This window comes from Schistocerca cancellata, chromosome 4, assembly GCF_023864275.1.
Source record: "Schistocerca cancellata isolate TAMUIC-IGC-003103 chromosome 4, iqSchCanc2.1, whole genome shotgun sequence".
Classification (NCBI taxonomy): domain Eukaryota; kingdom Metazoa; phylum Arthropoda; class Insecta; order Orthoptera; family Acrididae; genus Schistocerca; species Schistocerca cancellata.
This window is the reverse complement of record NC_064629.1, coordinates 131,634,287-131,659,290: the sequence shown is the minus strand read 5'-3', so window position 1 is coordinate 131,659,290 and position 25,004 is coordinate 131,634,287. Positions and strand designations below refer to the sequence as shown.

Genomic DNA, 25,004 nt, shown 5'->3' with positions numbered 1-25,004 from the left:
TCTGCAACATAAATGCCTGCAGAACTTACTGCTGCCTTTGGAGCCGTAGTTTCTCGACAAACTGCGTGTCTGATACTCCAAGTAGATGGTCTACGACCCAATCATCAAGGCCTATGCATTGCGAAATCAACAATATCGAGACTGGACCACGAAGGAATAGAGAAACATGTTCTTCGAGAATGGATCTCGATTCTGTTTACACAGAGTTTACTGTGGAGAGGAAGCGGTTGTGGTACAATCACGACGCCACTATGAAAAGAGATGTGGTACTCGTGTCATGGTGTGGAAAAGCATCACGTTAAATGGGTGCTACTGAGATTGTTTTCTTCGATGGCTGTCAGACGAATACTGTTAACATTCTAAGGTAGACACGTGAGGCACCGTAAGCCCATACATGACTTTTCAGAGCTGGAGTTGTTCCAAACTGCTTTCTTACGAGTTATGCAGCAGTCTCAGTCAATGCTTTGGTGGATGGATTTCTAGAAGAGATTTTCCCGGGTTTTTACGTGTATCTAACTACAGCTTAGACGATATTGTAGGTCCACTGCCTTGTGATGATGCTCTCTGCATTACTCTCTAATTCTTTCGAAATCCTGCCCAACAATTACCATATAATTTCTTAATTATGCTTAACGTTGGGCATCAGTGTATAGGGTGACTGCAATTCCAAATATCAACGAAACGACCGATATAGATCATCGCCACTTCTACAGGAAAAACTTCAGTTCGCTTTTACGGGTGTGGTCCACTGCGAACTTCCTGAGATATCCGCACTGAAAGGGTGGTCGTATATGTAGATCCTAAGCCACATATTGCTTCGGCAAACATTATCTTCCTGTCTAAGCGTAAGTGTGCATCGATAAGGCAACTTAAGATATTATAGCCGAGCAGTGCCAGACCACTACTCACGACTTGAAAGTCTTTATGCAAATGTGGAGAGAACTGTAAATTTGGAGTTGAAGTGAGGCAAATTTGTTTCTTTGCCCTGTCCTGTATATGTCTGCTTCTTTGTTTCGCCATAGTTATGCCTGTTATCAGTTACATAGGGTATATTTAGTCATTTAATGTGGTACCGCAAAAAAAGTTGTCAACTGTCGTTTTAAAAGTCTTTCGACTGCTAGATCAGTGGATAGAAATAACTTTCAAACAAAGATGTGTTGAAGTAAAGAGTAAAAGCATCGACCTTCGAAAAGGAATATTCCATCATGTGCGGCCCTATTTAGGCAATATCGGCTCAGAACTAGCTGGTACAACGATACAATTTGATAGGATTTATTATGTCTGGGGTCAAGGTATAGACGGGACGTAGCGTTGGAGCCTCTAACCTTTCACTGAAGAGAGTGAACAAAGGAGAGACATTCGCTTCAGAATTACTACTCCTCAGAATGACAAGCCTTTTACTGAATTTTAACTGGAGAAAGACAATAGAACATTCGCCATACCTATAGAAACTACTGTTAAGCACAACATCTTGGAGGCCGTATCATAAGCTATATATTAATATGGGTTACATGAGATGAAAGCAAGAACCCAAAGTTAGCTCGTTCGTGGAAGTTGATCGTGAATAAACCCACTACCTGCTAGAAGCTAAGACAGTGTTCTACCCTCGTTCTAATCGCCCTGGATGCTAATGGACGTGACCCAGCAGCGCAGAACTGTTGCATTTTAAAAATTTAAAGGGCAACAGGAGGGTCGAACATGGCCAGACACTCGGTATTGCTAATATCAATGGGGCGAGGAATAGCACACCCGAGTTCCGACCGCAGCTACCATTGACCTCAAAATCCTGCAGACAATACTGAGGCTCCGTTTTCCAGGAGCGATCCTTAAGTCGAATATTAAAGTCTTCAAAATGACTTCATAGGATCTGCATGGGGAATTTACGACCCTCGCCCTCTTCTTTGGATCAGTTAGTTTCCTCGCTATATCATGCAGAAAAGATATGGACGGTAAGTATTAATGAGGCATCAGATTAAATCATAATGAGTTGTTTTCGTGTGGTATACGGTTCCGGCAGCATGATGTTTCATGACTACGACAAACAGCGGGCAAGTGTGGTAGTAGACATATAGAAAATGGAAGCGCACCCCAAAGCATGAACGCCTACCAGCAGTCATAATAAGCGGTTATTAAAAGTCAAAACAAAACTCGAATCAGCTCAGAACTGATAATATTAACTTATCGGTTAAAATGAGCACGGATCTTTCTACTTTATTGCATTTACACAAGGTAGTTCTCAATAGTGACTGGAGAACGTCAAGAATTGTTTACAGCTGGCTCTAAATTGCAATAAAACGTATGTCACGATCAACTTGTCCCAGTCATCGCCACTATTCGCTAATCAAAATGTACTACCTTGGTCCTAACAACTTCACTGCAGTACATTCACAACCGAAGGAGGACAAATTATACTCCTAGGAGCCTATTATTAATGTTGAAGACATTTTTGAATGATTTAAGGTATCCAGCTTTTTAGGAAATTATTTTACATTACCCAAAGACTACTCAGTTGTTTAATCGCTATTTATAAGTAATCGCGAGAATCTGGTGCATTTTGTGTTTTTGTTGTCCTGGTTTTCAGTCCAAAGACTGGTTTTATGCAGCTCGCCACGCTAGTCTGCTCTGTGCAGGCCTCTTCACCTCCGCCAGGCCTCTTCACCTCTGCCTAACTACTGCGGCCCATACCCATTTGAACCTGCGAACAGAATCATCACTTCGTATACGTCTACAGTTCCCTCCAAAATCAAACTGACAGTTTCTTGATGCCTCAAAATACGTCCTATCACGCGATCTCTACCTTTAGTCAATCTGCACCATAAATTTCTTTTCTCCCCAGTTAGATTCAGTACCACCAGATTAATAATACAATCTACGCCTCATAGGATTTGTCGACCTGGAGAAAGCGTTCCACAATGTCAACTAGCGCAAGATGTTCGAAATTCTGAGGAAACTAGGGATAAACTATAGAGATAGACGGGTGATATACAACATGCACAAGAGCCAAAAGGGAATAATAAGAGTGGAAGACCAAGAACGAATTGCTCGGATTAAATTGCGTGTAACACAGGGTTGCAGTCTTGCCCCTCTACTTTTCAATCTATACGTCGAAGAAGAAATGATAGAAATAAAATAAGCGTTCAAGAGTGGAATTAAAATTCAAGAGAAAAGGATATCAGCGGTAAGATTCTCTGACGACATTACTATCCTCACGTAAAAAAGTGAAGAAGGATTACAGGATCTGTCGAATGGAATGAACGGTCTAATGAGTACAGAATATGGACTGAGAGTAAATCTAAGAAAGACGAAGAAATGAGACGTAGCAGAACGAGAACAGTGAAAAACTTAACATCAGGATGGGCACGAAGAAGATGAAGTTAAGCAATTCTGTTACGTATGCAAAAAAAAAAAAAGACGCATGACGGACGGAGCAAGGACATCCAAAACAGACTAGCACTGGCCAAGAGAAGTCTGCTAGTATCGAACATAGGCCTTGTGAAAGCAAACCGGAACAGAAGAGAATCGAAGCATTTAAGATGCGGTGCTACAGACGAATGTTCAAAATTAAGTGGACTGTAAGTTAAGGAGTGAGGACGTTCAGCGCAGAATCTGAGAGGAAAGGAATATATGGAAAACACTGACAAGAAGAAGGGACAGGATGATAGGACGTCTGTTAAGACATCAGGGAATAACTTCCATGGTAGCAGAGGGAGCTGTAGAGGATAACAACTGTAGAGGAAGACAGAGATGGGAAAAGAAAAACCACTCTAATGTTCGGCATGCTTCTACAGTACATATTTCAAAAGCTTCTATTCTCTTCTTCTCTAAACTGTTCATCAACCAAACTTCACTTCCTACGAGGCTACATTCAGGTCGATTACCTTCAGAAAGACTCTCTAACACATCAATTTAGATTCAGTCGTAGCAAATCCCTCGCTTTCAGAAACGCTTACAGGTGTTTTATGATGTTAGAATGTCGAAGAGATGCCACCAAAATCGGTTATAAATACTGAATGCTCACTGAACTTAGTTTCACCCACAAAGAACGGGCACCGTAATGTCCACATGTTCCAGTCAGATGAATGATCTGTCACAGATTTCTTAGCACTCTCATCTCATGGATGGACCGCCATCATTTGCTCCTAGTATGTGAACGCGCTACCTCATGGAAAATCGCCTAAGATTACACGGTAAAATAGCGGTTTGAGGTTTCATACTTTGGTGTAGTAGACGGAAATCGGAATGACGAAACAATACGCACACAGCTCAGGCAATATTTGGGGTTGGGTGGCGGGGGGAGGTGGAGCAAAACTTAGCAGTGACTGGAAAGTTAACGACAACAGAGGCAATTAATGTAGCCGGAACATTTGATGGCATCGAACACGGCAAAGCGACGATAACTTCTGCTGCACTCTGGCGCAGGCTAATTTTTTGCTTCCATGCAAGTGCAATTCGATACAAGTTGCTTTTCTTCTTGCGTGACAGCCACGGAAAGCAGAGAAGTAATGTAATACACAATACTGGCACACACATATATGGAATATACAGGGTTAATCACTTAAAACCTGCGCCGCAAATATTTCGGAAATGGAATGTGCTATTTATGTGCGGGGGTTCACAGAATAGATTGGTGATGAGGGCCTCGTATTTTTAGCCAATAAACGGGTTGTAATAATACACATAAAGTATACTTTCTGCGCAAACACACACATTTTAAATGGAACAATGGCTATTGACATCAACAGACTACAAGTAGGTTGAATTAGAACGACAGTGGTGTTTGTTGCAGGAGTGTAATGCGAGTCGTTTACGAGATATCGTATTTTGAAAAGTTTCCACACCGACGCTTGTCTGTGCCATTCAACGTGCGTAGTTGCTAGGTGCGATTTGTTGTGTTTGCTTACAGTGTGCTTGTGTGTTCTTTCAGTGCACTGCGACTTACTAGTCAGTTCTTGTATGACAGTCCAAGCAGAAGGCCATGAGTGGACAATGGTACTTACAAATGCAGAGAAGGCCAACATGCTCATGGTGTATGGAGAGTGTAGGTGGAATGCAGTACGTTCTTGTACGGTGTATACGGCAAGATATCCCAACAGACGTCAACCATCTCGGCACTTATTTATCAGTCTCCCCAACCAGTTGCGTGAAAGTGGTAGTGTAGCAAGCACGTACACGACGTAACAGGATGAACCAAGTGACGCCAGAAACATGTACTCTCTTGGTCTTTTGACAATTTCCGTTGGCCTCGTCAGGTGGAACGTCTGCGTTCATGGAGTGTAAACGTCTGGTGTGGGAAAGTGAACCATCAGCTCACAGGCTCGTTTTTCATAGATGGAACACTGAACGCGCACAAGTAGCGCAACCTCCTAACAGGTCATCAGCTAGAAGACGTTCCCTCTGTAGACTATGAGAAACGTGTGATGGCAACATGTAGCTGTCCAGCACATAGTGCACGAAGCACTACAGCGTGTCTTCACGAACTGTTCCCAATTATTGGATTGGAAGCAGACGACCTGTACCTTGGCCGGCCCTTTTCCCGGATTCGACACCTGTAGACACTTTTTTCTTTGGCGAAAGCTGAAAGACGCTGTCTACAAGGACATAACAACTACACCCACTGATAAGCAAAGACGTATTACTGCAGGCTGCTGGGACATCTCCACTGAAATGGCAGCACCTGTGCAGCAGTCGTTCCGTACCAGACTGGAAGCGTGTAGTGCCGCTGCCGGTGGTCAGAATCCACATAACGAGTGTATGCACTTGGCGTTGTTCTTTAGTATGTGCTACCACAGGTATTGCACAAGAGTCGGTGTGAGAACTTTTCAACATACCGTATCTTGTAAACGACTTGCACAACAATTCTGCACGAACACCACTGACACTCTAATTTACCCTACTTTTAGTCTGTTAATGTGAACAGGCATTGTTCCATTTAAAAATCTGTATGTTTGCACAGAAATACACCTTCTAAGTATAATTACAATATGTTGATTGGTTGACAGCACGAGCTCCTGACTACCTATCCATTCTATGAAAACCGAACATCAGTAGCACTTTCCCTTTAGGCAATATTTGACGTGCAAGTTTTAGGTGATTCACCCTGTATACGACGGTGTGCTTGTTATTTAGTGGCAAAGCTTTTTCCAACGACACCGAGATGAGAACAGACTTGTTTATTTATACACTGAAGCGCCAAAGAAACTGGCAGAGGTATGCGTATTGAAACACAGAGATATGTATACAGGCAGAACACGGCGCCGCAGTCGGCAACGCCTATATTAGACAACAAGTGTGCCGCAGTTTTTCGATCGGTTACTGCTGCTACAATGGCAGGTTATCAAGATTCAAGTGAGTTGTGTTATAATCGGCGCACGAGCGATGAGGCACAGCGCCTCCGAGGGATTTACCCGAACGACCATTTGACGAGGGTACTGTGAATATCAGGAATCCGGTAAAACATAAAATCTCCGACATCGTTGCGCTGGAAAGAGATCCTGGAAGAACGGGGCCAACGACGACTGAAGAGAATCGTTCAACGAGAGAAAAGTGCAACCCTTCCGCAGGGAGCATCATAAAGTGTCAGCGTGAGAACCGTTCAACGAAACATCATCGATATCGGCTTTCGAAGCCGAAGGCCCACTCGTGTATCCTTGATGAGGGCACGACACAGAGTTTTACGCCTCGCTTGGGCCCGTTGACACTGACATTGGACTGTTGATGGCTGGAAACGTGTTGCCTGGTCGGACGAGTCTCGTTTCAAACTGTATCGAGTGGATGGACGTGTACGGGTATGGAGACAACATCAAGAATTCATGGATCCTCCATGTCAGCAGGGGACTGTTACAGCTAGTTGGGGCTCTGTAATCGCGTGATACGTCTAGATACGACTCTGACGGGTGAGACGTACGTAAGCATCCTGTCTGATCACCTGCATCCATTCATGTCCATTGTGCATTCTGATGGACTTGGACAGTTCCAGCAGTTCAATGCGACATCCCACACGTCCAGAATTGCTACAGAGTGGTTCCAGAAACACTCTTCTGAGTTTAAACACTTCCGCTGGCCGCCAGACTCCGCAGACATGAAAAATATTGAGCATATCTGGGATGCCTTGCAACGTGATGTTCAGAAGAGATTTACACCCCCTCGTACTCTTACGGATTTATGGACAGCTCTGCAGGACTCACGGTGTCCATTTCCTCCAGCATTACTTCAAACATTAATTGAGTCCACACCACGTAGTGTTGCGACACTTCTGCGTGCTCGCGGGTTCCCTACACGGTATTAGGCAGGTATATCGGTTTATTTGGCTCTTCAGTGTAGTATTGGCATTTAAAATCTGCCAACGAAATTCATGACCGCCCAACTGCTTTCAGAACGAGCTGTTGATCAACACATTAAGAAAAGGACAACTGCAATGAATAAGGAAAGACAGTTTTAAAATGAAGTGTGATGAGGTACAAAAAATATCTAGAAATGTTGTCGTCTTTTTAGCGTTTAAACTCATAACGTGGGAGAGTGACGAAAGAAGGATAGCTTACCACACGTAAGTGCGTAAGTAATGATTACTGAAATGGTGCTGCGCCTACTTGCAAATTAGGAAATAATACCAGTTCCTCAGTTTCAGACAGAAGAATCATAGCAACCGTTTTTTAACACATGAGATCACCACTTATTCTCGGACTACAACCTCGAAAATACAAGAACGATGGTTATATTTGCTATTACACGTTCTAAAACTGATGAGCAGCAAACAAATTCGTCGCATCGGCCGCCGCACAGCAGCCGTCAACTCGGCGCGCCGTGCTACAACACGCGAGGCACACAGCGAGTACCTCTGGCGCCGCACACGATGTCAACAACTGGCGCCAGTGAACGCGTCGTCGCGGGGTTAGCGCCAGCGTACACACCACTATCGATACGGATTACCCTGGCGGCGCTGCCCTTGCCACCAGAGTGAGCAACCGTATAAGGGCGCCATCTACCAACACACTGATTGGCCGGACCTGCGGCTTTAAGCGAGCTCCCTGAGCCCGTTTAACCAGTTCAATCTTCGCCGATGACTGTGTTACTACCCGGCTGCTGGATTCACGACGACCGAACCGTACTGTGACCTCCCTCGCTGGAAACTTGCGATGCGTCGGTATCGACTGGTTCGCAGTGGTTTGGACTTGTATTCTCCACTAGTGACTCTGATTTCTCCTCGGCGCTACAGCCAGCGAAGTGTTGTGTAGTCGAACTTAAGTTTTGTTTTGAGTGACAGAAGGCCAAATAAATTTGGTTATCACGGAATATTTGTTGTGTTATAGTGCGGACATAACAAAATTGAGCCGGCCGCGGTGGCCGAGCGGTTCTAGGCGCTTCAGTCCGGAACCGCGCGACTGCTACGGTCGCAGGTTCGAATCCTGCCTCGGGCATGGATGTGTGTGATGTCTTTAGGTTAGTTAGGTTTAAGTAGTTCTAAGTTCTAGGGGACTGATGACCTCAGATGTTAAGTCCCATAGTACTCAGAGCCATTTTTTTTAACCATAACAAAATTGTTGCAGGGAGTTTGTTACCCACACATTCGTGCATTGAAGAAGAGGGTAGGAGCTACAGGAAATTGTATGTGCATCTATCGTCAAATCCAACTCTTGCTTTACGTGACTTTCACTTGTTTTGGGGAAGTGGGAACATCTGGGTGAAAAGTTGTGGGAGTTGCAAATTTTGTGTAGTTTGTTTTGAACTGTGAGGTAGTCATAAAACGTTTTCTGAAGGAATTGCTGGAGGCTAAAGATAGTCGCAGTAGCTGCCGCAGTCGCAGCTAACAAGATCGCTGCCACAGGATGAGTTTCTTTCCTTTACATACTACTAGTAATCGTTTCTCGTTGTCAGGAAAAACCATAATACTAATAAACAATTATGTTTGAAAAACAAACTAATGCGATAGCTCTAAACCGGTTATTTGAGTGCGGCTGAATATGAGTGAAAAGAAGAGTCACCATAAATCGGGAAACTTTTATTTTTATGTTATTCGAGACCTAGGGTACGTGAGGGACAAAGTTTCCAATTCCGCAGGGGCTATGGGAGTGAAACTGCGTATACATAATTTCTCAAGTTTACAAACGATTTGTAGTAGGCCTCGAATAAGAAAGTACGTCGGTAAGAACATTGTCTTATTGCCAGCTATAAAAATACAGTTAGATCAAATGTTGCAACTACCTCTGAGTTTTCGCACAGACTTTACAACAGAACAACTGATTTGGCTCTGTTATGTATCGTAAATCAGGTGCTTCAAGTTCCCCCATAGCAAACTACCGAGCGGGTTTAAATGTGGCGAACGGTTACGGCGAACGGCTGGGTCGTAACAGCCACTCCATCGTCACGCAAACTTCTGATCGAGATAATGCTAGATACTGCTTGCAAAGAACAACAGCGTGAAGTTATACTGTACATAAGACCTTTATGTGTTGCATAGTTTGTGTTCTTTTATCGGAAACCTCTTTCTCAATACTCTTCTGGCTACAGGAAATCGGTACCTGCAGCCACCTGTAAAAGATAACCTGTATTCTCAGGGCAGTTCAATAAAGCGAGTTGTATCGCCAATAAAGACGGAACAATGCGGTTTACGTACACAGTTGAGTCTGTCAAAGTAACTCGAACGGTCATTTCCTGCTTAGGCCGAGCGAATAGGATCACTTTACGTGAAGAACTACTGTCAGCACATGAGGCTGCCCACATCACAGCGACGCCATTCGAATATTAAGCCACTGTAGTGAGAAAAACGACGTAGAAGATCTACCTTGTAGCCGCTAATGGTCAACACCACCAGACGGTAACATATAACACCCATACGTACACAGAGGAGAACGTGTTGCCTTGTAGGAGGAACCAAAGAGGGCAGTGTCGACCTACACAGCACACAGCCGCCTCCACACGAAAATTTTGGTTTCTGGGTGTCCACTACGAGTAACAGTATAAAGCCCCAGTGAAACAGTAGAAACCTGCGTAAAAGATGATGGAGGAAACGTCTGTAATCGAACTTGGACCAAAGCAGTCAGGTTCTCTTCACCGAAGAGTGAAAGACATGTTTGACGCTTGTTGATGGGCATCTATGAATGTACAAATACACGGCCCAAGCATATAGTTTTCAAAGTTCAGCACCGAAGTGGGCCAGTCATGCCTTGGATCGAAATATCCCTCATTCCTGTCGATGGTAATTCGATGTCTGCGCATTATCGGGACAGGGCCTCCCAATCTTTTCTTCAGTCCTTAAGTAATTATTTCGGTGAAAAGTTCGTTTTCGCGACGTTAAACCACGAGTAAATCGCACCCAGGAGGTACGATTCAAACGAATGGAATGGCCTGCGGTACATCTAAACATGAATCCGGCTGAGCATGCCTTGGCCCAGTGGGTCGTCGCTGGAATCGTCCTCACACACTGAGTGACCTCAGGTCAGCCCCTGTCTAACAAGTGGGCGGACTTGAGCTGCTTGTGGCCAGCATGGCAATCGGGATCTATCACCGTCAGTATGTACGGGATATTCGAATGCTACGTAGCAGCAGATTTTGATTTCATCCATGTACCTTGTGCCATTATTTTTTTGTTTTCATTTCACAGTATATTTTTTCTTTTGTTTCTACGGCTTATTCTTTCATTCCGTGCTCCCGTTGACTGTAATTCGACACACATTCGCAGATATGGAAGTGATGTAAAATGTTCTTTGGAGTAGTTTATTTAGCAAATACACATTAGCGACGGTTCTTGTATTCCACAGAAATGATGAGTCATTAATTTCACTATGCTAAAATCGTAACAGGATTATAGAATATCTATGGTTAAGTCCTAGGACATACACTGAAGCACCAAAGAAACTGGTATAGGCATGCGAATTCAAATACAGAGATATGTAAACAGGCAGAATACGGCGCTGAGGTCGGAAACGCCTATATAAGACAACAAGTGTCTGGTGCAAGTGTCTATCGCGGTTGTTAGATCGGTTACTGCTCCTACAATGGCAGGTTATCACGATTTAAGTGAGACTGAATGTGGTGTTGTAGTCGGCGCACGACAGATGGGACACAGCATCTCCGAGATAACGATGAAGTGGCGATTTTCCCGTCGACCATTTCACGAGTACCCGTGAATATCCAGAATCCGGAAAAACATCAAATCTCGGACATCTCTGCTGCCGGATAAAGATCCTGTAAGAACGGGACCAACGACGACTGAAGAGAATCGTTCAACATGACAGAAGTGCAACCCTTCCGCAAATTGCTGCAGATCTCACTGTTGGACCATCAGCAAATGTCAGCGTGCGACCCATTCAACGAAACATCATCATTCATGTACCCTTTATGACTGCCTCGCCTGCGCCCGTCAACACGACATTGCACTGTTGATGACTGGAAACACGTTGCCTGGTCGGACGAGTCTCGTTTAAAATTTACGGGTATGGAGACAACCTCATGATCCATGGACCCTGCATGCCAGCAGGGGACTGTGCAAGCTGGTGGAGGCCCTTTGATGGTGTGGCACAAGTGCAGTCGGAGTGATAGGGGACCCCTGATACGTCTAGATACTACTCTGACGGGTGACACGTACGTAAGCATCCTGTCTGATCACCTGCATCCATTTATGTCCATTTGGGCATTCTGGTGGACTTCGGCAGTTCCAGCAGTACAATGCGACATCCCACACGTCCAGAATTGCTACAGAGTGGCTCCAGGAACACTCTTCTGAGTTTAAACACCTCCGCTGGTCACCAAACTCCTCATACATGAGCATTATTGAGCATATCTGGGGTGTGCTGTTCAGAAGAGATTTCCAGCGCCTCGTGCTCTTACGGATTTATAGACGGACCTGCAAGATTCATCGTGTGAATTCCCTCCAGCACTACCTCAGACATTAGTCTAGTCCATTCCACGTCCTGTTGCGACACCTCTGCGGGGCCCTACACGATATTAGGCAGGTGAACTAGTTTCTTTGGCTCTTCAATGTAATAAGAACACCGAAATACCTAGTGTAGATCATCGTTCCCAAAAATAATTTAAAAATAAATCATGATTAACAGTTGTCTCAGACGAAATGACATCCTGCGCCCAGAGCAGGCTCGAGGAATCCGCCTTACGGAGAGTGCATCCAATCCAGTGTTAAACATTACATGAGAGACAGTGTACATCGCAGTGCGGTTTATTTTTCAAATTTCGAGAGTATGCGTTCCTAGACAAACATTTGCTGACCCGTACGCGTATCCTGCGAAATGACCATAAAGATAAAATTAGAGACATTCGAGCTCGGCCGGAAGAATATCAACAGTTGTTCTTAAAAAATGGTTCAAATGGCTCTGAGCACTATGGGACTCAACATCTTAGGTCATAAGTCCCCTAGAACTTAGAACTACTTAAACCTAACTAACCTAAGGACATCACACACAGTCATGCCCGAGGCAGAATTCGAACCTGCGACCGTAGCAGTCCCGCGGTTCCGGACTGCAGCGCCAGAACCGCTAGACCACCGCGGCCGGCTTAGTTGTTCTTACCTCGCACCACTTGCGACTGGAACTGGATAAAAAGAGTAGAGGGGGACAGACTGTGGCACACGAATTACCTTCCGCAATATACCGTAAGGTGCCTTTCAGAGTATAGATGTAAATGTGGGATAATTCATTAACAAGAACTCAAGGATGAAAGCAAGTCGAATGTTTGAACAGACGATCACAGAAGAGTGGCAAACGTAGCGAGCAAGGAGGACGGAGGTGTATCTTCCGAGAAGTGGGATGGCATTTTGAACTGGGGAAGAGAGGAGAAGGCAAATAGCGGCGCAGGAAGTTTGGTATTTGCTGAGCGGGCGGTGGCGGCGCCTGCGTGGCTTGTCGATACGGGGCGCCATCGCCATATCCTCCGCCAATTCATGAACTCATCCCATATTCCGCCCTCTCAGAAGTAGCTCGCCGACGCTCCGTCTAATCCGGTTTCCTGCTGCCGTTGCCTGCCCGCCTCCGCCTACAATGCAACTTTAATTAATATGTCACGCGCCACAGTCCCGCTGTAAATATGATCCCACTGAGATGAGTGCGCTACTCATCATTTCGCCGTAACAAAAACTGCGGGATAGGGCGATAATATACTGCGACACGCATCCCCGGTCTCATTTTCCAGGGAGAGGATAACTTTGCCAGTCCTGGCAGTGTAGAGCTTTTATTTCGGGTAAAACATAGCGCTTAGGTTTTTTTTTTTTTTTTACGTATTCCCTTCTAGGTAAGTTTCCTTTGACCATTTTCCCCCTAAATGACATGCACAACAAAATAAATTGTGACAGTAACACGTGAACATATGGGTTTCCCTGTCATCGTTTATTAAAACACTAATGAGCCATAAAAATTTCGAAATTAAGAATGTAATAATACGTTATCTGCATGAAGCGGACATAAATCTCTGAAACATCAAATACTAATGTATGTATGTCTACACATGCATAAAATAACTCTGTACTTCAAATTGAACTGTCTTAAGTAACCTTCAAAGTAGCTTATCGATGTCTATATTATTTGGGGCAAAAAAGAACAAAAATTGTCATTTGTTTCGCCTACTGGATAGATTCTAGAAATGAAGTACGATTCCGAAGAGTTTGTACAGTTTCCACCTACAGCTTTCCAGCGAAACTTCTGCGCGTACTCCAAACAACCTTGGACATTACTCTGCATGCCGTTTCCTTATTATTACAATCCTGAAGAAAGACATTCGTGGCCGGCGATTTTCTTCAGACGAAGAGGTGCACACCTGGATATGATCACGATTCCGTAGGCAACCGCATACCTTTCTACATGAAGGAACTGACCGTCTTGCCTCACAGTGGGATGAATGTATTAACTGTATCTTTGACACTGTGTCAACTAATCTGAATTGTTATATTATTCGGAAATATCAAGTACGCCAAGATAGCTTGTAAATCTTTTTATTGATTACCGGTTTCGACAGATCTGTGGTGACATCGTCAGATCTTTTAACACATTAACAGAAGTTCATGATCTCGCAAGTCACATAATGATGTTGCGTCGTTTTAAAATGAAAGGCTGCAAGGAACATCAGATTGTCGAGCGTAAAATACCACAAACGTAAAACGTACACCGCGTTGTGCTCATGTCTCAGCGCGCTCGTTCACCTGACACCACAATGGCGACTGAGATAGTACAAATGCGGTGTTAAGCGAGCGCGTGCGCTAAGACACCAACACAGCATCACGTATGTTTTCTATTTGTGGAGTTTTACGTTTGGCATGTTGATGTTCTTTGTAATCTTTCACTGTAAAACTATGCAACATCGCTATGTCATTTGCACGTTTCTGAAGATCATGAACTTTAGTTAATGTGTTACAAGATTCGATGATAATAGCACAGATCTATAGAAACGGGTGGTCAATAAAAAGATATGCAAGCACTCCTGGAGCACCTTATGTTTTAGAATAATGCAAATGTATTAACAGTTATGGCGATTACTTTTGAAATAATACACAGTTTACTTAATTTTTTCTGTCTGCTTCGTTTTCATTTGAGTGTCCCTTACACAATTCTAGAAGTTTTCAACGCTAATATACCTAACGCCACTAACCAAACACTGTGGACGAGATATGTTTCGGTGTTTCATAAGCTTATCGCACACTTTAGTGGATCTTTTTCTATATCGCAGATTAACTACGAAAAAATTACAGCATGAACCAGCATGCAGTAAGTTGCTAGCAGATAATATACACTCCTGGAAATGGAAAAAAGAACACATTGACACCGGTGTGTGAGACCCACCATACTTGCTCCGGACACTGCGAGAGGGCTGTACAAGCAATGATCACACGCACGGCACAGCGGACACACCAGGAACCGCGGTGTTGGCCGTCGAATGGCGCTAGCTGCGCAGCATTTGTGCACCGCCGCCGTCAGTGTCAGCCAGTTTGCCGTGGCATACGGAGCTCCATCGCAGTCTTTAACACTGGTAGCGTGCCGCGACAGCGTGGACGTGAACCGTATGTGCAGTTGACGGACTTTGAGCGAGGGCGTACAGTGGGCATGCGGGAGGCCGGGTGGACGTACCGGCGAATTGCTCAACACGTGGGGCGTGAGGTCTCCACAGTACATCGATGTTGTTGCCAGTGGTCGGCGGAAGGTGCACGTGCCCGTCGACCTGGGACCGGACCGCAGCGACGCACGGATGCACGCCAACACCGTAGGATCCTATGCAGTGCCGTAGGGGACCGCACCGCCACTTCCCAGAAAATTAGGGACACTGTTGCTCCTGGGGTATCGGCGAGGACCATTCGCAACCGTCTCCATGAAGCTGGGCTACGGTTCCGCACACCGTTAGGCCGTCTTCCGCTCACGCCCCAACATCGTGCAGCCCGCCTCCAGTGGTGTCGCGACAGGCGTGAATGGAGGGACGAATGGAGACGTGTCGTCTTCAGCGATGAGAGTCGCTTCTGCCTTGGTGCCAATGATGGTCGTATGCGTGTTTGGCGCCGTGCAGGTGAGCGCCACAATCAGGACTGCATACGACCGAGGCACACAGGGCCAACACCCGGCATCATGGTGTGGGGAGCGATCTCCTACACTGGCCGTACACCACTGGTGATCGTCGAGGGGACACTGATTAGTGCACGGTACATCCAAACCATCATCGAACCCATCGTTCTACCATTCCTAGATCGGCAAGGGAACTTGCTGTTCCAACAGGACAATGCACGTCCGCATGTATCCCGTGCCACCCAACGTGCTCTAGAAGGTGTAAGTCAACTACCCTGGCCAGCAAGATCTCCGGATCTGTCCCCCATTGAGCATGTTTGGGACTGGATGAAGCGTCGTCTCACGCGGTCTGCACGTCCAGCACGAACGCTGGTCCAACTGAGGCGCCAGGTGGAAATGGCATGGCAAGCCGTTCCACAGGACTACATCCAGCATCTCTACGATCGTCTCCATGGGAGAATAGCAGCCTGCATTGCTGCGAAAGGTGGATATACACTGTACTAGTGCCGACATTGTGCATGCTCTGTTGCCTGTGTCTATGTGCCTGTGGTTCTGTCAGTGTGATCATGTGATGTATCTGACCCCAGGAATGTGTCAATAAAGTTTCCCCTTCCTGGGACAATGAATTCACGGTGTTCTTATTTCAATTTCCAGGAGTGTATGATTCTAATAGCAAACCCAAATAAAAAATGTTTATATTTAGCAACGAAATTATTAACTTCTAAAGTTCAGGCTGCTCTGAAGGAGATGAAGAGAGGGAAAGCCACCTGTCCCGATGACCTCCTAGCAGAGTTATGTTGTTCTATAGCCGAAAGCTATCTTGCTCTGTGTTGTCGACGGTACTCCTGGTACAACCACCTCCTTCCCTTCCCTTCCCTTCCCTTCCCCTACCCCCATTTCTTGTATCGCGACTAGGTCGATATTATTATTTTCGCTTTTTGATAGGTACTGGTTTTTGGAGTATCTTATCTTTTCTCATTTGAGAAAACAAATTCGAACTGAGGGCTTCAGTTTTCTGGTCGATAGGTCCCGAGAAGAACAATGTAGTCTGACAGCACTGTTGCTCCCTGAGATACGTAGAATGTGTCTTATGGCCAAGAGATCACACGATTATCTGACGGCCAGTATTTGACAGTTTATTTACCATTACCCAAAGTGCACGTGTGGGCTCTATGAGAAAAGTTGGTACACGTCGATGACGTGGTACGAGTTGGTTTGAATCCGCATCAAGCGATTCATCACGATTGTCACCAGGACACGGTTCAGGTAGGTGGTAGAGATCAGAAAAGGGGTGAGTACCAGTCTAATGTTGAGACCGCATACACCAGTAATGAAGGCGCCACTTTTACGTCAGCTTCCTACCTTCCTGCTGTAGTTCCGCCAGTTGTATGAGTCTGACAACACTAGCGCTGAGGTCGCCTCCTGCACGTCGAGTCATTCTGTCTTACTGAAGTGCGCACCCCCATCAGATGTAGTGGTAGTAGAGGGCAGTGGACAGCCCGTCAAAAACTGAACACAGATTAAGCATGAAAACAGGAAAAAAGTGAACTGAACTGTGAAAAAAAAAGCAAAATACAAACAGTGAACAAGAAGTGCAATGTAGAGAAGACGCTAAGAGCAGTGGCGTCGTGGTTAAGTGGTTACGGCAATGGACTGCGAAGTGGGCGAGCCGCGTTCAAACATCAATAATAAAAAAATGGTTCAAATGGCTCTGAGCACTATGGGACTTAACATCTGTGGTCATCAGTCCCCTAGAACTTAGAACTACTTAAACCTAACTAACCTAAGGACATCACACACATCCATGCCCGAGACAGGATTCGAACCTGCGACCGTAGCAGTCGCGCGGTTCCGGACTGAGCGCCTAGAACCGCTAGAAAACATCAATCGAGCCAACTCTTTTTCCGCTTTTCGCTTTATTCAAATTTGTGTCTGTGTCGTGGTGTAACGTCTGTTTGCAACAGCGATGTGTAAGGTACGGGGCTATAATGACAGTTGACTCGGCACAACTACTTTATTAGCAGCCGAAAGAAAGTGGCTTTGGAATGCAAACCGCAAACGGTTGATGACAAGACGACAAGTCAACCGAGTTCTCCAGCGGAAAACACGTCTGGTGTGTCATACACGGCATTAGTGACAGTACGCGCCATTTGATAGGAATCTCTTATCGACGCACCTAATCTGTACGACTGGTAAGTGAACGAGATATGCCTACTTGTAGGATACAGGTGTTCGTATGAATGTGACCTCTCCCATGGAAATGATGAAAACGTAATAGTTTGTCACATAAGCTGCAACAAATGAATGCGACAGTTCCACGGTCACACAGTTTCTCTGTACTCTGTGAAAACATATGTTTTTAATGTTTTTGAAGTCGCGTCCCGTTTTGGAAGTCTTGAGTCTTGAATGCCTTTGTTGTAACATTGTTCACACCCTTTATTTGTTGTTTTCATTTCTGTGAGACGTCTATGTGGTGTCTCGCCTGATCTGACTATTCATCGCATTTGCTTGCGACGGTAACGTATTCTTACCACACGACTGATATTCTATAACCAATGTATAGTATGACGACTGCCAAGAATGCAGAAAGAGGACAAACATTTCAATGACCGGACGGACAGTTCACAAGGTTGTGAAAAATAATAGTAAATGGCACGAGGGAGTTTCGAGCACGCCTAGCCCGCTTGGCAGTCCGTAACCACTTACCCGAGACGCCGTTGCTATTTGCGGCTGCTCTTTATTGCATTTCTTGTTCTTGGACCGTTCACTGCTTCTATTTTGCTTTTTTTTTTCGCAGTTCAGTATATCTTCTATCTGTTTTCATGTGTGATCTGTGTTCAGTTTTTGAAGGATTATCCACTGCACCAACTTACCACTAAACATGAGGAGAGTACGATGGGTAGTTTCCCTTGTTGGTACAGAAGCTCAGTGTTGTTGTTGTTGTTGTTTTTGGGGAAGGAGACCAGACAGCGAGGTCATCGGTCTCATCGGATTAGGGAAGGACGGGGAAGGAAGTCGGCCGTGCCCTTTGAAAGGAACCATCCCGGCATTTGCCTGGAGCGATTTAGGCAAATCACGGAAAACCTAAATCAGGATGGCCGGACGCGGGATTGAACCGTCGTCCTCCCGAATGCGAGAAGCTGAGTGCACGATCATGCTGTTGTGAAGTAGCACTAACAGGGCGAAATGACACTTTGTCCGGATCAGTTGGGCTCTGACGAAGTTGTGTGTTGTGAGACTGTGGAGGGTGTAAGATGGAAATTAAGTGATGCAGTTAGTGTCATCCATTAGAAAAAGAGTGAGGTCTGGAAAACGTTCGATTTTATAGTCCACTCTTAAGACTAAAAACGTGAAAAAAGTTCGTCCAACGCAAACAAAACGGCTCTAGTCTCGTTTATTTCACTTCCACCATGGAACAGGTATTTGCAGTGTCAAACGCAATCTGGGCACAGAGCAACGTCACTGCTACGTCTCTGCGACCAACAAACGCTTTAGTTATGTATCCTTTTTGTCCTGCCAACTTACACTAATAGCGAGTTGTGTAGCTTATCATCTACATCAGTAACTTTTATGAAGACTACTGTAAACTAATTTCAATAATTAATTATCGTTTAGAGACCACACTTCATACTCGTATCCTGCTTTGTCATCACAGGTTTGGTCATATGTCAAAACTGTCTTGTGTACTTCAACTGTCGTTTTCGACTGCGAATGGTGTGGTAATAAACACCCCAAAGAAAGGTGTAGTTTCAATGACGCCATTCATGCCATCCCCTAAGGCCTATCCGTATCGATTATGAGTGGCGATATCTCTTAAACGTTTTCCTCGGCCACCCATAAGAAAATCGCGCGATTTCATCGCTGAGCGTCGCAGTTCCGACCTCCCTGGCAGAGGCGTCAAAAGAAGGGGGTGAAAAGTGGTTGAAGGTGGATGTGACACTTTGACGGTGACGTTGATCAGAATTGTAGTGAAATTCGTTGCCCATGTGAGATCATTAACACACATTACACCTCACGTGTAGCATCGCCGAGCTCCTGGATGACGAACCAGGCAGCCAAGCTTTTGCACCATTACAGAGGAAGGTAGTAGGCATCTTTTTGCCTGATTTCAAACTCATGTGTCGCACCGGAGGCAATTACGGCCTTTCGAAAAAGTGATCCTTACTTGTGTTGTGCAGTATACTTCACGGACATTAGCGTGCTTGTGTGGCCCCACATATCACCTAAACAAAAGCTCTGTCATAAAGAAGATGTAATACATGTGACTTAAACTACAAGATCACTGATCCTGTGTATACCGACATGTGAGTAGTGCATATGACCAAGGCATCGCGAGATGTAGCATAAAAACGTGATACGTAAGTTATAATAAGTAAAAACATTTAAGACAAACAGGTAACAGAATACACTTACGGCAAATTGTTAATACATACGAAACTATCAATGGATAAAAGTTGAAACAAATCACAATAAAAGGAGTAAAGCGCGGGCTGATGGATGGATTCAAATTTAAGAATTTTGGAGTATTTCAGTTATTAGCATTCACTGACTATAGGTATAAAAACGACATAACCCCTCCTCCCTTCCTTTTCTCCAACCCTCCCCAACCCCCCTCCCCCCCCCCTCATCATTTTTTCCTGTCCCGCACATTTTTTATTATTGACATTGAATTTCATTTTTGAGCATACTGCCGTATAATGGTCTATAGTACTTCATTTCCATTCCTTGACCAGTGTCACATGACTGCTGTGTGTTGCTCTGCTTACGGTTTAATAATTTGTCGTTCCTTGTCTGCTGAAATTGTGTTATTGTACAGTGCGTGTGCGCTCACTAGCACAAGCCATAAACGTCATTTTCAGTGATGGACTGAATTGTTTGACGTCATATGCTTACTCTTTTATTATCGGAAATCATATGATGACCTGTAAGCAGCCTCTACTTTATTAAAAAAATCTTTTTCTAAATATTGTTGTATCTACCTATTATCAATTTGAAATACTGTGCTGAGTTATTGTCATAATAAAGTTTTCGCCTAGCTTGATGCCGCTGTAATATTCAATATCTATTCACGTAACGCCATCTGGTGATAAAATTTATTTACTTTGAACGAAACTCAGGATTCTTGTCCAGTCTGTTCATGTTGGTTACGTTAATGTCATGCAGCCACCAGGCCCAATTGTTACATTCAGGGTATGTGCATTATGTCTACACGTTTATAAGAATTGTGTATATTGATTTTATAGCCGTTCTTACATTTCATGTAATGTTCTGTTTTTGACAGATTATCTGATGATGGCATACGCCGAAAGGGGTCATTCTGGATCAATAAACTTATTTTGTATTTAGTGAATGACTTATTACCTCGCGACCTACACGGCTTTCTGCAGACTACATACAAAACTGTACCAAACGCACCCCGGACGCCATTGGTCGAAATGCGCTGACATGTGACCCAGTGGCAGCCGATATGCGGGAATTCGGTTGAGTCTTTACCCGTGTCAGCTGTCTACGGTGAGCGACAGCAGGAGTGGCGGGGGCACACCGCATCCAGAGCAGAGCAGCTGCCGATGTTCATCAATACGCCTCCTACTGCAAGTGTCATTTACGTTGCTGCTAGATGACATATTGGTCGAAGCGGTCTCTAACTTTCTTTATTTACATGTGGGCAATTCAGCCTACGAAGGCACGGGCCTTGCCGCAGTGGATACACCGGTTCCCGTCAGATCACCGAAGTTAAGCGCTGTCGGGCGGGGCCGGCACTTGGATGGGTGACCATCCAGGCCGCCATGCGCTGTTGCCATTTTTCGGGGTGCACTCAGCCTCGTGATGCCAACTGAGGAGCTGGCCTACCGAACAGTTGCGGCTCCGGTCACACAAAACCATCATAACGACCGGGAGAGCGGTGTGCTGACCACACGCCCCTCCTATCCGCATCCTCAGCTGAGGATGACACGGCGGTCTGATGGTTCCGATGGGCCACTTGTGGCCTGAAGACGGAGTGCTAGTCCAGTCTATGGATACCACACCGTGAAGTACAAAGCTTGGATAAAAATAGCAGAATTCGTCCAGAGGTCGAGTGGGAATAATATTGTATGCACCTGTATGGTTCATTAACAATGTATATTACAGCTACTTCAGACTTTACACCATCCAGAATAACTATCTTAATGAATTCTAGTAACTTCATTATTCTGTCGACGAACTGATTCTAAAAATAGTCATAAATTTATCTTGCACAGACATTTACAAGGTGACTGAAAATGTATTCTAATGGTCGTAACTTGAAACTATCCTAGACAAGCGTTTCAGCTTGTTTGCATTCAATCGAATTTCATCATCCCTTAGAGAACTTGCAGCAAAGCAATATAAGACTGTGGCGGTTTACAATAAGGCCGAAACATGTTGCCACTTGGGAAATATTGGAAGGGTGACTGACAGGACAATCAAGGTCTGGACCCGAAGGTCTCTGTCGGTGGAGTAAGACGCTTTCACTAATGTTATTCAGAGAATGCCATCTAAATCACTTCCACTAAGCTGTGCACTCCATCCTTAGATGTAAGCGCCGCCTACGTGATGCGACGAAGAATGTAACAAAGATATTAAAGAGCATAAGTAAGCTTTTAACACCCACAAATGTTAAATGTAGGGAACTGTTACTCCTAACAGAATTCAGATACAGCTTTGAAGACTGTTTGACAGAAAACACAGAAATTCTAGAGGGATTTATGTGACATTAATAATAAAGACAGATTTACAGATGGCATATGGAAAAAAAATTTAAATAGGCAATGTGACTGCTGGTAAGACACATGCAAGGTGCACGTAGTATCAATGAGAGTGGAGAAGGCGCTCCATCTATCAGAGTTTGACCGAGGGCAGATTGTGATGGCCAGGAGGCTCGGCACGAGCATTTCGGAAACTGCAAGACTTGTCGGGTGTTCGAGGAGTGCCGAGGTGAGTGTCTTCAACACAAGGTCAAACCACGTCCAGACGTCGTGGGGTTAGGCGGCCACTCCTCATTGAAGCTGTCGGGCGTCCTAGACTGGGCAGACTGGTGAAACAGGACAGGCGGTGAACTGTGGCGGAACTAATTGATATTTGTGGTAAGTTCCTATGGGACCACACTGTTCAGGTCATCGGTCCCTTGGCTTACACACCACTTACTCTAACGTAAACTAACTTACACTAAGGGCACGACACACTCATGCCCGAGGGAGGACTCGATCTTCCGACAGGTGGGGGGGGGGGGGGGGGAGCCATGCGAACCGTGGCAAGGCGCCTAGACCGCGCGACTACTCCGCGCGGCAGCGAAACTAACATCAGACTTCAATCTCCAATGCTGGGCGGAGTATAAGTGAGCCTGAACACACAGTGCAGCGAACACTCCTAACGATGGGCCTACGCAGCCGACGACCCATGGATGGGCCAATGTTAACACCACGACATCGGCAACCACGACTGAAATGGGCGCCTGACCATCGGTACTGGACGCTGGCGCAGCGGCAGAACGTTGCATGGTCTGTTGAATCCCGATACCTTCTTCATAATGCCAATGGGAGGGCGTGAATCCGTCATCTTCCACGGGAACAGCACCTTAACACCTGTGCTGCGGTGGCTTCATTATGTTGTGGGGAACATTCACGTGAGCATCCGTGGCTTTAGTGGAACCCGTGCAAGGCTCCATGACGCCCAAAGAGTATCGCACACAGATTGCACACGACGTACGGCCCTTCATGACGCTTATGTTTCCCGACGACAGTGACATTTTTCAACAAGATAATGCACCAGGTAAAAAGGCAAGCAGTGCAATGGAGTGGTTCGAGGAACACAATAGTGAGTTCCAATTGATGTGCTGGCCCCCCAACTTGCCAGAACTGAACCCGATCAAACACGTCTGGGATGTCTTTGAATGTGGCATCAGAGATCATCGCCCCGTCCCCGGAATTTAGGGAACTGGGTGACGTGTGTGTGTGTGTGTGTAGATGCAGTGCCAACTCCCTCCAGCGACCTACTAAGACCTCACTGCTTCCATACCACAGCGCGTCGCCGCTGTTATCCGTGCCAAAGGTAGATATACCGGCTGTTAGGTAGGTGGTCACACTGTTCTGGCTGATCAGTGTACAGTTATTAAATTTTTGGCTCATTTTTGCTTGTTATTTGGGACTGTTACTTGTTTTAGGGGTTATTAGTTCAGGGAAGTTTCGAAATGTGGGACTGCGTCTAGGAAATTTCTTCCAAATAGATGTCTTCCTAGACGAAGAGTCTTCCTCCAGATATTAACACGGACGTGATATCTAACATAGTACTGACTAAATTTAATTGCTGTCAATGACATGCAATACTTGATGTACATTTTATTTCTCCAATTGCCACGGAACGTAAAATAGTATCACCTCTACTATGAGTGACATTATTATCGACGAAGAGTCTATCTAAAATGGTTGTTGAAAACGCTTCTGTCTGAACTAATGTGATTTGAAAGTAGCATTTCAAATTTGCCGAAACTAGTAATCACTGTACAAGTAATTCCAAACTTGGTAAATAAAGTGTTCGTATAAGACTTCAAGATTTAAAGGAAACTGTCATCCCGACTTTGTTTCTTCCTTTATTGGACTCCCGACAAGTGTCAAGACTTCGCTTGCAGCACAAGACAATATAGAATATGAAATTTTATAACAGATTTTAATAGAAAGGCGTATACGCATATATGATTTGTGTTACGTCTTGGGAATTTATTTTAGCGTAATCTTACGGTTCTAATTAATTGCGCCGTAACTGATAAATTTCTTTATTTATACATCTCTCTCTCTCTCTCTCTCTCTCTCTCTCTCTCTCTCTCTCTCTCTCTGTGTGTGTGTGTGTGTGTGTGTGTGTGTGTGTGTATGTGTGTGTGACTAGCCAAGTTAATTACATCCGACGACCAAATAAGCTGTAAGTGCAACGCGGCTCTTCCATTAACTCGCCTGGTCACGAACTTGTAAAACATTTCTGCTTTCACAGACTTTATAACAAGGTCAACAACATGCACTTCTCGTCCTACACTTAAACTTTAGACTTGGGATACGGGGAAATACTTGAGTCCCCAACATCTTCTACTGTCATTTACGTTTCATTCTTTCGTAGCAGAAGTTTAAGAAAATTCTTCCATTAGTTAAATTCACGTGGTTAGGTACATGGATTACTGACAAAACCCAAAGGAATCCGATATAACATCTGTATCTCACTTCATCCACTCATAACAAAAATAACTAACAATACGTCGTCGAATGTTTTTACACTGAATACTATGCATGTGGCCAGAGCAATTGATATTGTGCTGAAAAGAATCAGAGAAATCGTCACGTGTGTGTAGAGTATCTGAACTGACGTAAGAAGTGTACAAACGTTAAAGGGAGGCGAGATCAGGAAAAGCAATAAGCAGAAAAAGCGAAATGACAAAATAAAAGTAAACGTTAAGAGAGGAAGCTGATAAAAAAGGTCATTTAAAGGCGAATGCCGGATTCTTAAGAACAGGTG

General features: G+C 44.9%; 1 protein-coding gene and 1 pseudogene across 1 annotated transcript in view; one reads left to right on the top strand and one right to left on the bottom strand.

The window, feature by feature from the left end:
- Positions 1-25,004, bottom strand: part of LOC126183923 (dystrophin, isoforms A/C/F/G/H-like) — a gene marked incomplete at its 5' end in the record, with an annotated part of 927,096 nt that overhangs the window by 285,768 nt on the left and 616,324 nt on the right. The window lies entirely within an intron of this gene.
- LOC126186040 (5S ribosomal RNA) lies at positions 21,171-21,288 on the top strand (annotated as a pseudogene).